Source organism: Chrysochloris asiatica, unplaced genomic scaffold (genome assembly GCF_000296735.1).
Source record: "Chrysochloris asiatica unplaced genomic scaffold, ChrAsi1.0 scaffold00042, whole genome shotgun sequence".
Taxonomy (NCBI): domain Eukaryota; kingdom Metazoa; phylum Chordata; class Mammalia; order Afrosoricida; family Chrysochloridae; genus Chrysochloris; species Chrysochloris asiatica.
This window is the reverse complement of record NW_006408560.1, coordinates 5,741,388-5,757,196: the sequence shown is the minus strand read 5'-3', so window position 1 is coordinate 5,757,196 and position 15,809 is coordinate 5,741,388. Positions and strand designations below refer to the sequence as shown.

The 15,809-nt window shown below is 41.1% G+C and overlaps 1 protein-coding gene across 1 annotated transcript in view; it reads right to left on the bottom strand.

Annotated features, from left to right (window-relative positions):
- POLR3GL (polymerase (RNA) III (DNA directed) polypeptide G (32kD)-like) overlaps nucleotides 1–12,966 on the bottom strand; it is a 24,982-nt gene extending 12,016 nt beyond the window's left edge. The window contains exon 1 of the mRNA XM_006861338.1: nucleotides 12,910–12,966. The gene's annotated coding sequence lies outside the window, so the exon portion shown is untranslated. The remainder of the gene's footprint in view (nucleotides 1–12,909) is intronic.
- Nucleotides 12,967–15,809: the final 2,843 nt, after the last annotated feature.

The following is a 15,809-nucleotide window of genomic DNA, read 5'->3' as shown; positions in this document are numbered from 1 at the left end:
AAAACAGCAATGAAGTTGTGAGCTAAGTCTGACCACGTTCAATAGACTCCTGTCAACCTGAATTGAGACCTAGTTGGCCAGCAGTATGGTGAGACCTGGGGACTCCTGGGATCAGGAACAGGGACATGGCCACAGAGGATTAGAGCAGAGAGTGAAGTGTCCAGCTGATATGAAGTGAGGGGAGATGCACAAGTACACCCATACTTGCAGCTAGTACTCATTTGACCTGGCTTCAATGGCTGGATGATCAGAACTCAACCAGAGGAAGAAAGGACGAAAAGTAAGAGTAATCTGCTATAATTTGATGAACTTGACCTATACTTATGGATGTAGTAGCTCAAAATAGGGAACGAATCTTTAAAGTGAGGATCATTCCCACCCCCTTGGTATACAGGGTTGACAGGGATGGGCGACTTAGCCATTGGCTACCCAAAATGGGAGGGCTACAAAGGCACGTAGTGACTGGCTTACAAGCTTTCAAGAGGGAGTTTAGTTTCAGATTGTGTTGGGGAAGGTAGAATCTTTACTGAGTGGTTTACAACCTGTCTGGATGGGGCTGGTGAAAGGAGATGAGGATAAGACTCTTGTGGTTCCATAGTGATTAATTGCTATCAGGAATGATTGTAGAGTATTGCAAATGTAAAGGTAGATGTTTCATAACAAAAGGAGGGGAGTGGTTGATCTTGCAGTCCAGGAGTGGAGGACCCTGGGTCCATCAAGGGAGAAGAGCAGAGTGCGGGACCCTATCCAGAAAAGCGTGACTCCAGAGATGGAGGCAAAGATGATGATGTGGAGAGATGGAGCGGATGGGAACTCTGGACTCAGGAAGAGAGAGGGGCTGTGTGCTGAAGGCCAGGAACAGGCTTGTGAGGTGTACCCTTTGGTTGTTTGAATGGTTATATATTCCTGAGTGCTTTGGTGTACATAAAAACAAAAAACACAACAAAACAAAAAACAGAGGGAATGGAAGCAAATGCTGTTAAATGATGATGTGTGGAAGGGATTGTAATCATTGCAATGCAATGAAATACGATAGGATGAGTGTAAAGCTGATGAGTTCCCATGTAAACTATCACTCAATTCACAATAAAAATTTAAAAAGAAAAAAGTGGGAGGGTCAGAGAAACTGAGGAAGATCCCCAGTGAGGTTGATTGGCACAGTGGCAGCAGCAATGGGCTCAGATGTAGCAAGGATTGTGAGACTGGCCCAGGACGGGGCAGTGTTTCATTCTGTTGTGCATAGTAAGGTCACTATAAGTCAGTACCGGCTCAATTGCATCTAACAACAACAGACAGCACCTAACAACAACAATCATGAAAAAACACCAGATAATTTCCAACAGAGGGGCATTCTACAATATACCTCACCAGTACCTCCCCAAACTGTCAAGGTCAAATAATAAAAAAGCCCAGACTTACTGTTCTGAGAAAAACTGAAGGAACCTCCAGGACTATGACCATTTGATACCCTTCATGCCTGGAACTAAACTCACCCCCAGGCTCAACTTTCAGCCAGACTATAAACAGGCCTATAAGGTGAACAATAAATAACACCAGGAAGGTATATACTCCTTAGAACAATCATCCACATAAGATAAAAGGACAGCATTTGCCCAGGAATTAAAAAAACTCAGAAGGCAGGAAGGGATAGGAAAGAAGGAGAATGGAAACAGTAAACACAGACAGGAAGTGGGAAAAGTGCTGCTACTTTGTGGAATTGCAATCAAGGCACCCAAACAAAATGTGTATGAATTGTTGGATATAAAACTAATTGACTCTGTAAACTTCCACAAAAATCACAATAAAAATTAAAAAGAAAACAACTGCAAAGGTCATAAAAAGCAAGGAAAATCTGAGAAACTGTCACAGGTAAGAACTTAAGGATACACAATTACTAAATGTAATGTGTTATTCTGGATGGGATCCCGGAACCAAAACAGGACCTTAGGTAAAAAGTAAGGAAATTGGAATCAAGCCCACATGGCCCTTACTGGTTCATTAATGTACCATGCTAATGTTAAGATGTAACTAATCAGGGAAACTATTGTAATGTAATGGTAACAAATGAACCATGCCATTTAATATATTTTACCATATAAGATGTCACTAATCAAGGAAATTATTCTAGTATGCTGGGAGTATGTGGGAACTCTCTACTATCTGTTCGACTTTCCTGTAAATCTAAAGCTATTCTGAAAATATATATGAGGGGCTTCTAAAAGGAATTTTTCTACAACCTCTTTGAAGCCCCATTGCATATTGATTAAGAAAAAAAATGAATAGCAACTGAAAGTTCATAAAAGGTGGTGGTGGTGGTGGTTGAATGCCATCAAATTGGTTCTAACCCATAGCGACCCTGTATAGGGTTTCCGAGGAGCAGCTGGTAAGCTTGAACCACCAACCTTGCAGTTCAAACAGCTTTGCATCTGGCGCATTAACCCACAGCACCACACCAGGACTCATTTAGTTGGTGAAAAAAATATTAGAAAACAATACAAATACGCTCCTCTTTAACACTAACCCTCTTTTTAGTGCTCAACTCTGCACAGCCCTTCCCCCCAAACAACCTCTCACATATACTACATTCATTCCCAATTATGCTTACCTGTGTATTGTGGTATAAATTACTAAGAAGCAGGTTTCAACGGAAAAATACTCAACAATTGCATCAAGTTTAAGCTAGGCAGTATATGTAATGGTTGTTGTTGTTCGGTGCTGTTGAGTAAGCTCCAACTCACATGGCCATATGCCCAACGGAATGAAACACTGTTCAGTCCTGCTCCCTCCTCACAACTGTTGTTATGCCTGAGCGCATTGCTGCTGCCATTGTGCCAATCCATCTCATTAGGGGGTCTTTCTCCTTTTGCTGGCCCTCTACTTTACCAAGCGATGTCTTGCTACAGTTCTACAGGGACTGCTCCCTCCTAATAATATGTCTGAAGTATGAGAGACAAAGTCTCACCATCTTGTACTTCTTTCAACACATATTTGTTTGTTCTTCTAACAATTCATGGTGCTTTCAATATTCTTTCCCAACAACATAACTCAAATGCATCAATTCTTCTATGGTCTTCCTTATTCACTGTCCAACTTTCACATGCATATGAGGCTACTGAAAATATCATGGCTTGGGTCAGGAGCATCTTAGTTCTCAAACCGCTATCTTTGCTCTGGAACACTTGAAAGAGGTCTTCAGTAGCAGATTTGCCTGATGCAGTACGTCTTTTGATTTATTGACTGCTTCCATGAGTGCTAATTGTGGAACCAAACAAAATGAAGTCTTTGACAACTTCAATCTTTTCTCCATTTATCATATTATTTATTGGTCTAGTGGTAAGGATTTTTGTTTTCTTTACATTGAGGTGCAATCCATACTGAAGGTTGCAGTCATTAATTACTATTATCAGTTAAGTATTTTAAATCTTCTTCACTTCCAGTAAGCAAGATTAACACTTGCTTATCATAAATTATTAATGGGCCTTCCTCCAACTCTTATGTCAAGTTCTTCTTCATATAATACAATTTCTCAGATTATTTGCTCAGCATACAGATTGAATAAGTATGGTGAAAGAATACAGCCCTGGCACATAGCTTACCTGAAGCATTTTTTAAAAACCATTCAGTTTTCTCTTGTTCTGTCTCTTGGTCTATGTACAAATTCCTTACTAATACGGTTAAGTAAGCTGGAATACTCATTCTTCGCAATGTTATCCATAGTTTATCATGATCCACACAGTCAAAAGCCTTTGCATAGTCAATAAAGTACAAATAAACATCTTTCTAGTATTCTTTGCTTTCAGTCAAGATCCACTTGATGTCAGCAATGTCCTCTTCTGAATCCAGCTTGAATTTCTGGCAGTTCTTTGTTGCTGTATTGTTGTAGCTGTTTTTAAATATCTTCAGCAAAATTTTATTTGCATGTGATATTAATGATATTACTGGATGATATCCACAGTCTGTTGGAATGGGCACGAATATGGATCTGCTCCAGTCAGTTGGCCTGGTAGCTGTCTTCCAAATTTCTTGGCATAGATGGGGGTGCACTTCCAGTGCTGCATCAGTTTGTTGAAAGATTTTAATTTGTATTCCACCAATTTCTGTTCTTAATAAGTATTGTTGAGTCAGTTCCAACTCATAGCAACCCTGTATCGGGCTTCTAAGGAGTTGTTAGTGGGTTTGAACTGCTGACCTTGTGGTTAGCAGTCCAGTTCTTATCCTACAGTGCCACACCAGGACTCTTGTCAATTCCTGGAGCCTCCTTTTTCACCAATGCCTTCAGTGCAGCTTGGACTTCTTCCTTCAGTACCATTAGTTCTTGATCATATGCTAGCTCAATGACTGAACATTAACCACAGCTTTTTTCTTTTAAACTTTTCATTGTGAATTGAATGAAGGTTAACAGACAAGATCATCAGCTTTACTTTCATATATTTACTTTCATATGCTTACAATCATGTTTTGTTTTATCTAAATGATTAGTTTCTTCTCTACAACAACAGTTATCCTGCTTCCTCCCCGTGGCTTCCCTTTTACATCTTATTTTTCACAAATTTATAAAGTAAAAATATTTGATGTACACACACAAAACAAGAAATACATATTCATTTAAATGTCCAAAGGGCACATTTTGCAAGCGAGCCTCCTGCCCACAGGCACATAGCCCTTCTCAGTCCATGGGTCTAGAGCCCCCAACTGCTCTGTCTCTCCATGCCATTGCCTCTGCCACCATCTCTGCTGTCACCACTTTTCTAGGTAGCATCTCATGCTCCACTCATGCTCTTCCTTCCTGATGGTCCTGGGATGTTCTGTTGCTGAAATTAAAGATTAACTACTTTCCATTTTTAGTTGCACATTACCTACAATTACAGTTGTGACAATCACAATTAATCCTGCTAACAATTACTCACAATTGAATCATAAAATCCTATCACCATCATTCCCCATTCCCCTTCACCAGATTCATCTGAAAAAGAGGAAAACTAATCAATGGGGATTCTATATTACCCCTCATCATTCTGAAAGTAAGCGCACTTGTAAAAGTTTGTAAGCCAGCCACTTTGTGCCTTTATAACCCTCCATTTTTGAAGTCAATGTCTAAATCACCAAAAGTCCTGGTGTGGCGCTGTGGGTTAATGTGCCAGACTGCAAAGCTGTTTGAACTGCAAGGTTGGTGGTTCAAGCTCAACAGCAAATGCTCGGAAACCCTATACAGGATCGCTATGGGCCAGAACTGACTTGACAGCACTTAACAACAACAACAAATCAACCCAGTACACTGAGAAAACAAGCTTGATCCTTGAGATGAAGAATCCTTCCATTTCGGTTGGAATTTTAAGCAACTGCATCCATAATAAGCAAAGGCCCAGTTCATCAAATTGTAGCAATTTACACTTACTCACAATACCAAGTTTATCTTAATCTGGTCAAGTCCTGGTTAGCTAGCCATCCAAGCTAGGTCAAATGGTCAACCATTACTTTTTGGCAGTGCCTCTGTGTATACCTTCCATTTTCTTTTCATGTTTTCTGCATCATTCAATCTTCTGCCCACAGAATCTTTCAATATTGCAAGTCAAGGCTTGAGAAATACTGAGTGCTCTCTTACCTTTTGGTTTTCTAACTCCAGGTCTTTCTTTGTACATTTCATTATAATACTTGACTTTGTCTTCTCGAGCTGTCCTTTGAAATTTTCTCTTCAGCTCATTGACTTCCTCATTCTTTAATCCACTTTAGCATCTCTGTGCTGGAACACAAGTTTCAGAGTCTCTTCTGACATCCATTTTGGTCTTTTCTTTTTTCTTATCTTTTTAGTCATCTTTTGCTTTCTTCCTATATGATGTTCTTGATGTTATCCCACAACTCCGCTGATCTTTGATCATTAGTATCTAATGAATCAAATCTTTTCTTGAGCTCATCTCTAAATTCAGGTAGGATTTGTTCATGGTCATATTTTGGCTCTTGCAGACTTGTTTTAATTGTCTTCAGCTTCAATCTGAACTTGCATATGAACAATAAACCCTCTGTTCCACAGTTTGCCCCTGACCTTGTTTTGGCTGATGATACTGAGCTTTTCTACTATCTCTTCCCATAAAAGCAGTCAATTCGATTCTTGTATATTCCATCTGGTGAGGTCCATGTGTGTAATTACCTTTTATGTTGCTTAAAAAAGATATTTGCAATGAAAAAGCACTGGCCTTGCAAAATTCTATCATGTGACCTCCAGCATCATTTATATTACCAAGGCCATATTATCCAACTACTGATACTCCTGATTTCCAACCTTTGCATTCCAATCACCAGTAATTATCAATACATCTTGATTGCATGCATCATTGGCTTTACTGGTTGCTGCGTAAATTTGAGTAATAGTGGAATGATTAGGAATATGGATTTGAATCTCAGTCCCAATACACACATAAACACACATAAACACACACATACATGATTTTAAAGTTCTTTTTGAAGGCTATACACTAAAATTACCATTGTTAATATAAGGTGATGAGACTTTTTATCTATTCTGCATATGCATATTTTAAGTCTTTTTTTATACACTGGATATGTTCTGCTTTCATAATAAGAGAAAAACAGTAACTTAAAAAATTTTAATATAGTAACAGATGAATCAATGAGATTAATAACATATAACAGGAAAGAAAGGGTGGAAAAATGTGTATTTGACACAGGCTGAATGGGTATGTTAGGGAAAGTGGGAGTATACCTATTAATACATATTGTTTTGACAGAGGATATCTGTACATCAATATTTACCTTTGCTGCAAATATATCCATGAAATTGGTAGAGCATACAGGGGAAAAAACTACGAAAACCACTTAGATATAACTAAACACCTTTAAGAAATGAGTCATTGGGCTTGAAGACTCAGGAGGACCATGGTCTCAGAGGATACCAAGGAAAATTGGCATAACACAGTCCACAAAGACAACATTCTACAACCTACTTTGATGAGTAGTGAAATGACTCTTAAAAGCTCCTGAGTGGCCATTGAAGGTATAACTATTGGTCTCTTCCTGTTAGAAGGAAAGAAGAGTAAAGAATATTGAAGACACATAGAAACAATTAGTCCTGTGTGGACTAACGGACCAAGTAAACATCAGTCACCATGATCCTGAGACCAGAAGAACTAGATGGTGCCCAGCCACCATTACCAACTGTTCTGAAAGGGAACGCATTAGAAGGTCCTATATAGAGTGGGAGAAAAATGTGGAACAAAACATAAAATCATAAAAACAGACTAAGCATGCCTATCGGTAGGAAAGTAGGTTAAGTATCTCTGAATTCAGTTACTTTTTAAATTATTACTTACTGGTTGAATAGAGACTGTGGAACCCTGAGACTATGGCCCTTAATCACCCTCAGGTCTGGAAATGAACTCACCCCCATGGGTCACTTTTCCGTCAAATAATAGATAGGTCTATAAAGGGAATAATAATACTAGTGAGGTATGCACACATTGGAATAATCAACCATTTGAAATCAAAAGGGAAGCATTTATTCAAGAACAAAGTTCAGAAAGGTTAGTAAAGAAGAATGGAAACAGAAAATATAGGAAGGAAGAGGGAAAGGTTATGCTACCAAGTGGGGACTGCAATCAATGATATGTGTGTGAATTGTTGAATGGCAAACTGGTCTGCTCTGTAAACTTTCACCCAATTCACAATAAAAAAAAAATTTTTTTTAACAAAAGAAAAGAAAAAGAGGGTGAGATTTATTGTACAACTTGAAGAATGTAATCAGTGTCAATATGTGTATATTCTTAGCAATAACAAAATAAAATTAATAGGGAAAAAAGTTATGTGTATGAGAAAGTTTGAAAGTTTCAAATTTAATTTCCATGAAACATGTGAGGAAAAAATGGCTGTTTGTTAATAGATCCTGAAAAGGACAGATTAAGGAAGAGATGTCTCATAGGGACTAGAGAAAGAGTTAAGAGTCTGTTCTCAACACCTTTCAAAGGAAAGAGCACATTCACTAACTAGCTGGTTTACATGGCTTTCCACCTGACAGATACAGTTCTAGCTACAGAGACAGGAGCTGTCTTGATTGCAAAGCAATGAGGAGTCCTGAGAAGACTATGAGTTTTGATGTAGACAACAACACCATCTCCATGTACTAATTAAGTAACTCTCAAGGAAGCAGGATCAAAATAAGACAAAAATTTATTTTATTCAGTTAATAAACTGGTGACTGATAAACTATAAAACATCTACCTCATTCATACTGTTAAGGCTCAGACTATAATGAGTCTCTGCTATTTCAGATTGTAACTAAATCTAAATTCTTGAGGATATTTAAGCTTTCTCATAATCTGATAACAACTTGCTCCTCCGTAACACAAACCCTTTTTAATGTTCAATCTTGAACTGCCCTTTCCCTAAAACAACAATATCTAACTCACTCAATATTCAGTCTCAATTATATATGCCTGTGTATTATGGTGTAAGTTACTAAGAAACAGATTTCAACAGAAATATGCTATAAAATTACATAAATTGTAATGTATATAATTATATAGCACAAGGTTGTTGTTAATTGCTATTGAGTTTGTTCCAATTCATAGTGACCCTGTATAAGATTTCTGAGGAGCAGCTGGTGAGTTTTGAACTGTGGACCTTGCAGTTCAAACCAAGCTTGTGGTCCAGTGCTTATACTATAGGGCCATACCAGGACTCCATAGCACACAGTAGTAGTTAAGAATGTGGATTTGAATCCCAATCCCATTATTTTCTAGCTATGTGATCTTCAGCAATTTATTTAATATCTCTAAACCTATATCTTTATCTTTAAAACTGGATTGTTGTTGTTGTTGTTAAGTGCCATCAAGTCGGTTCCAACCCACAGTGACCCTGTATAGGAGTTCCAAGGAGCAACTGGTGAGCTTTAACCACCAACCTTGCAGTTCAAACGGCTTTGCAGTCTGGCGCATTAACCCACAGCGCCACACCAGGACAAAATTGGATTAATACCACTTTAATTCATTCAACAAATATTTTTTGAGTGCTTACTATATGACAGTGTTCTAGGTGCTAGGTACACAGAGATGATCAAAATGGGCAAAAATCTGCTGCATCCAAAGGATTCAAGTGAAGTTTAGAATTTAGTGGAGTCACCAGTATAAAAGTGATATTTTGATATTAAAAGACACAAAACTTGATGAGCTCTCCCCTAGAGGAGTGAATGTGAACAGAGAAAAGAAGAGTTTCAGGGACAAATTCTAGTGTTCATAGAGTTTGCCATATTTGCAATAAAAGAGATGAAGTGTTAATTAACATTCTTATTACATTAGAACTCTTGGAAATCCAAATTTTAAAATTGCCCCAATAGAAAAAATGTGTAAAGGACATGAGTAGGCAATTGACAAGAGAATGGTCAATAAAACCACCCTTTAGCTATTAAACTGAGAATGATTTAAATAATAATTATGCTATCGTGAGTTGTTGTTGTTGTTTTTTAGATGAACTCTCATACCTCACTGGAAGAACTATAAACAAATACAGCCTTCAAGGAAAAAAATGTGACAACTTGAATCAACAGTCTTTTAAATGCTTATATCCTTAAGCCTAGAGTCCCTGGGTGGTGCAAAATTGATGCAAAGGTTGATAGTTCAAGTTCATCCAGAAATGTTCACCTGGTAATCCACTTCTGAAAAAGCAGTCATTGAAAACCCTATGGAGTTTAATTCTACTCTGACAACACATTCGATTGCCAAGAGTCAGAATTGATTGGATGGCAATTTTTTTTTATACTTAATTAAGTAAGCCCATTTCTAAAATCCATCCTAAAGCAACTAAGAGATATATAATTCAAAACATAGATTCAAGGATATTTATCAAACAGTTACTTATGGTAGCAAAAGTTCTAAAACAACCTTAATGATCCAATAATAAAGTAATAGTTAAAAATATATATCTTCTTTAGACTATTATATATACAGAAGATCATGACTTAAATAATTTTAAAAGACAGAAAGATGCCTATACTATAAAGTAGGGAAAACATGATATAAAATTGTATTTATGATATAGCCATAAAGAAAAGAAACTGAAATAAGACTTTGAAATATTAATAATGGTTATCATTATATTATGGTAATGAAATAACTGGGTTTTTTTCTCTATATCTTTATTTTTCCAATTTTTAAAAAATATCAGTGTATATTCTATAATCAGAAAACAAAAAGTGGCTTTCTTTGCTTTTAAGAATGCTACCATTAGGACACACCTCCCTCTTTTCCAATGCAAGCGTGGAATGCATTTCATTGAACTATTTATTTCTTGTTTAGAATACTTATTGGATATTGACTGAAAAACAAATATCCAATAATGAAACAACCTGCAAAGTGAGGTAATGAATCCTCTCACTAAAGGTGTCTAAATAGAGGCTAGATAAAAACTTACCAAATATGATTTCTCAAAGAAACGATTCATGCCTGCAGTAGAGGATTCACTAAGACTGCCACCGTCTAGTAAGTACTGTATCTGGCATATACAGAGGCCTCAACAAATATTTGTAGAATGAATACATGTTTTCTACAGTTCCTGTCAAATTTGAGACCTCCCCTCACCATCTGAGTCCTTCTTGCTCTCTCCCTTCTCTGGACTGTGGGAGCAATGACATATTGTTGCTAAGTGTCATCTAGTCGGTTCTGGCTCATAACGAACCTTTACAAGGTTTCTGAGGAGCGGCTGGTGGGTTTGAACCAACTACCTTGTGGTTAGCAGTCCAGCCTATCCTACAGCCCTACACCAGGACTCCAATTATATATTGGTAGTGGCTGTGTGCCGTGGAGTTGGTTCCGACTCATAGTGACCCTGTACAGGGTTTCCAAGGCTGTAAATCTTTATGGGAGTAGAAAGCCTCATCTTTCTGCCGCGGAACAGCTGGTAGTTTCGAACTGCTGACCTTGCGGTTTGCAGCCCACTACACTACCAGAGCTCCTTAATTATATATTCTGAACTACAAATTTAGTCTGAATGGGCTTGATGGCTGTGAGTGTGGCTTTGATTTTGGTCTATACACTGTATTGTCTAAAATTGTTTCATAATTACAATAACAGTACAATGTTGTTGTTGTCAGGTGCCATTGAGTCGGAACCGACTCATAGCAACCCCATGCACAGCAGAACGAAACAATGTCCGATCCTGGGACAACCTCACTACCGCGGCCACATTCGATGCCATTAATGATGCCACCTGGCCGATCCATCTCGTTGGGGGTCTTCCTCTTTTTCTCTGACCCTCCATCTTACCCAGCATGACATCCTTTTCCAGCGACTGTTCTCTCCTTACAATATGTCCAAAGTATGAGAGACAAAGCTTACTCATCCTGGCCTCCAAGGAGCACTCTGGCTGTACTTCTTCCAAAACAGATCTATTGGTTCTTTTGGCAGTCCACGGCACTTTCAGTATTCTCCTCCAACACCACAATTCAAAAGCATCAATTCTTCTACGATCTTCCTTATTCACCGTCCAGCTTTCTCATCCATATGAGGTTATTGAAAATACCATGGCTTGGGTCAGGCGTACCTTAATCCTCAAGGTCATATCTTTGCTCTTCAAGACTTTAAAAAGTTCCTGTGCAGCAGATTTGCCTATTGCAATACGTCGTCTGATCTCTTGACTGCTGTTTCCGCGAATGTTGATAGTTGATTCAAGAAGAATGAAGTCTTTGACAACTTCAATCTTTTTTCCGTTGATAAGAATGTTGTTTAATTGGTACAATGGTGAGGATTTTTGTTTTCTTGACATTGAGATGCAATCCATACCGAAGGCTGTGTTCCTTGATCTTCATCAGTAAATGTTTCAAGTCCTCTTCACTTTCAGCAAGCAAGGTTGTATCATCTAGTTTATTGTTAAGAGCTGTCGAGTTGGTTCTGACTCAGTGACCCTGTATAAGGTTTCCAAGAAGCCCTGGGTAGATTTGAATCCCTGGTTAGCAGTTAGCAGTGAATTTAAATTTTGCCTCCCTGGTGTGGCGCTGTGGGTTAATGCGCTAGACTGCAAAGTCAGTTTGAACTGCAAGGCTGGTGCTTCAAGCTCACCAGCCGCTCCTTGGAAACCCTCTAGAGGGTCGCTATGGGTCGGAACCGACTCGACGGCACTTAACAACAACACGGAGTGCTAACTCCTGGAAAGAGGAAGACATTCAAGGAGATGGACTTGCACAATGACAGCAACAATGGGTTCAAATATAGTCATGACTGTGAGGATGGAGCGGGACTGGGCAGTGTTTCCTTCTGTTGTACACAGACAGGGTCACTATGAGTCAGGCGGCACCTAACAACAGTTCCTGGAAATCAGTTCCATTCACTTAACTCTTCTAGGGCACTGTGCAGTAAGTACTTGTTCTTGCCCTCTAAAACCTTATAGTCTTATGATAAAACATAGCAAGTGAGTATATGCGAGGTATGCATAGATTTTCAAGAAGTAAGCATAAAATGCTATCTAAAATCATACTGGGGAACAATTAATTCCGCAAGAAAGTGGACCCAGAAACGCTACAGGTAGGTAGTAATATTTCAGGTGACCCCCTGGTAAATAAACAGGACTTTTGACCTCTGATAAAATAAATAAATAACAGGACTTTGTCAGGCGTTTAGACAGGAGAAAAATGTAATAAATGGGGGAGGGGAGGGTGCTAATGTCAGTACAGAGAGAGGTACACTTTCTGAGCCTTTCCACTTTGTTTTAATACCTGTCCTCTATTGCGGGGAAACAAAAGTACAGTCCGTAAGTATATAATCTACATAGCAATGGGAGCCAAGGGAGAAAGGGTACAAAGGACTAATTCAACAGACCACCAGACAGCGTGATCTCACAGGTAAACCCCGCTGAATTAGTCCGGTAAGCAAGGGACCGAAATAGATCAGAGTCACCCGGTCCAAACCTTACCTGCCGCCCCTCCCCCACGCAGAGCCCACACCGCGGCCCACTTGAAATTTGTTGATTGTCCTCCGGCCCTCGGCGTTCTAAGCCCGCCTCTCTGAGCGCTCCATTGGTGGGTTCTTTTAGCCAATCTAGGAGAAGTCGAGGAGGGACGTCCGCCTACTAGAAGCAGAGGTGGAGGAGGGAGGAAGTGAGCCCGCCGGAACCTAGGCTTGGGTGACGGGTTTCGGAGAGAAAAAAGGTTGCGGAATCAACCAGGGGTCAGTTAATTTCCGTCCTCACCCAGATGGAGCAGCATCTGGCTAGCAAGAGTTCAGAGGAACCTGATGCTCAGATCTCTCCGACTGACGCTGTTGTAAGAAGGATCCACTGAGAAGCCAAATGAGATCCTCTACAGAAAAGTGAACCTCTATGAAAACTGCTCTTAGGAATCAGTCTCTCTGTGACCCTGGCTTCGCAGCTTGACCTCTCCTTCATTACTTCCACTTTCCCTTCAATACTACACTGCCTGCTCCAGCATCATCAATGGACACTTCTTTTCTAGAAATATTTTTCTGTGGGTTGTTGCCTTGTCTGTGAGAAGGTGGGAAGCAGGTTCGAGGAAGAAAGGATTGAGGATCAGAGAACAAGTATTGGGAGGACTGGAGGGAACCCCGTGTTTTCTGCATTTTCCACTGTTTTCCTAGTGTCCTGTAAAGGAGGACAGGGTAGAATGGAGAGTCCTGCTTTCACAGAAACAGAGGACAAGAGGTCAAAGTAAAGACAAAATCTAGGAGTTAGTCAAGAATTCCCCAGATGTCAGAGAAAACGAGTCCAGACACTTCACTAAGAGGCTGTAGGTGTAGTGGCAAGTGCCCCGTCTTCAGAATAGGGCAGATTCATAGTTGTGAGACTTTAGAGAGCTAAACCTCCTTTTTTTGTCATCTATAACAAGAAGGTAATAGTTCTTACAGAGGTGCTGAAGTTTGGAGATCGTGCACCTAGTGGGTGTTTAATAAATAAAAGCTGGTAAAATGTGTAGCTTCACTGCAAATATTTCTTTCCCCCTTTGCCGGACATTATTTTTAATATGTTGTGTCTGGTTGCCGCCTGCCTGGGATATCACAAGACCCAAGGTGAGCTTTCCAAATCCTTAGGATATTTTTCTCATCCCTCACTGCTCCTGGTGTTTCCCAGCTGGACACAAACTCATTCCTAAAATGTGCAGATGGAAGGTATGGTGACCATGGAAATAGGGCAGGTGGCAAGGAGAGACACAGACAGTGGGAGAGACCCTTAATTACAAATAGGGATAGAGAAGACAGATAAGGAACACTTGGGACAGAGACCTCCAAGCAAGATGAAAAAAATAATGAATCTAAGCAAGATTAAGATAAAGGGATGCAATGTGTGTGTTAGCTCGTTTTCCTGTAGCTTTTCTATCCCACCAATCCACGACTACCTAGGATATGGGGAGGCTGTATCTGGGAATGCCCTTTGCTGTATCTAAAAATGATCCCAGAAATCTACCCTCTCCAAACTAAGAGATCTATGCAAGGGAACTGAGGTCCAGCTTGTGTGTGGTGTGTGTTCTATTTAGGGGTGGTGGTCGAGATGTACCGCGGTCTGACCCCTGGCTGGACCCTGCTCTCTGACATTTAAACTACAAGAAGGCAGCTAGATACCTCTGCACAGTATGGATACCGGTTACCTCCATCCCTCTGCACAGTATACCATGTGCTGAGTGTGGCAGGTCAGGTCTGGCGCACAGGCGCACAAAAATACACGAAGCGCCGAAAATGGGGATCTGCTGAAGCACAGCGAGGAATCGGGATGGTCCGAGTCTGGGTTCGTAGAGGAGTTCCTCTAAGGAACACTTAGGTTTGTTGGGGCCGAAGGGAGGTCGACTGGGAAAGGGATGTCAGGGTTGGAGCCTCTAGATTTTGAGGGTTTTATGTGTACATGAGTGGGGGAGCGGTTTGGTGCCGGACGCCCCCACCCGCAGAGACGCGGCTATAAATAGCATGGCAGAGCTCCGCCCGCCCCCCCAGCCTCTCTCCTCTCGAGTCGGCGCTGTGCCCGGGGCGCACCGGGAGGAGGGACAAGGATCCTGCGCCGGGGCTCAGATACTGACACCAAGGAGATCCGGGTGCCCCCCCACGCCATGTGGGCCCCCGGGAACTTGGTTCCCCCACCCCGGCTGCCTGGTGGCAGCAACCTCAATCCTGGCTCCGTGGAGGTTCTGCGGACATTCAGGTATCTATATGGACGCACTGCCTGGGAGGGGAAAGAGCAAGGAGTGATGGGGAACATATCAGCAGGGGCAAAAGAAACCCCCAATTCTTCCCCACCCGCTTTAGGTCCCAATCGCAAGCTGCTTCCCTCCCCCTACTCAATATCTGGGGCTGTGGCAACCTAAAAGAGGTTAGGAATGGGAATGTGTGTGTGAATGTATGGGTGCATGTGTGTGGATGGGTTGGCGTTCAGCATCCTAGAAAGGGGTATTCCAAGTGCGGATAATAAAAGGGGGTGCTGGAAAGGTCTGATAAGGCGTGGGGTGAGGGTGGGGGTGCGGATATCCCCGCGCGTGCACGTACGTATCTGCACGCGCGCTCGTCCTACAGTGCGGGTGCATCCTTTCCACCTCCTCAGGCATGCGTTGGGGAGCGGCGGGGAAGGGGCGTCTCAGAGGCATGAGTTAGGAGGGACTATGTGCGGTGGAGATCTCCCCCGCTCCACACTGGGTCCCCCTCTATCAGTGCCTCAGTTTCCCTGTCTGTATCTGTCTATAAGGTCTCTCTCTTTCTCGCAGAGATCGGCTTTGCCACTGAGCCCTCAGGCCTCTTCCAACCACCACCCTACGCCCCTAGCCATCCTCCGCAGGTCCCAATCCCGGCTCCATCGGTGCCCTTGGCCCAGCTGCAGCA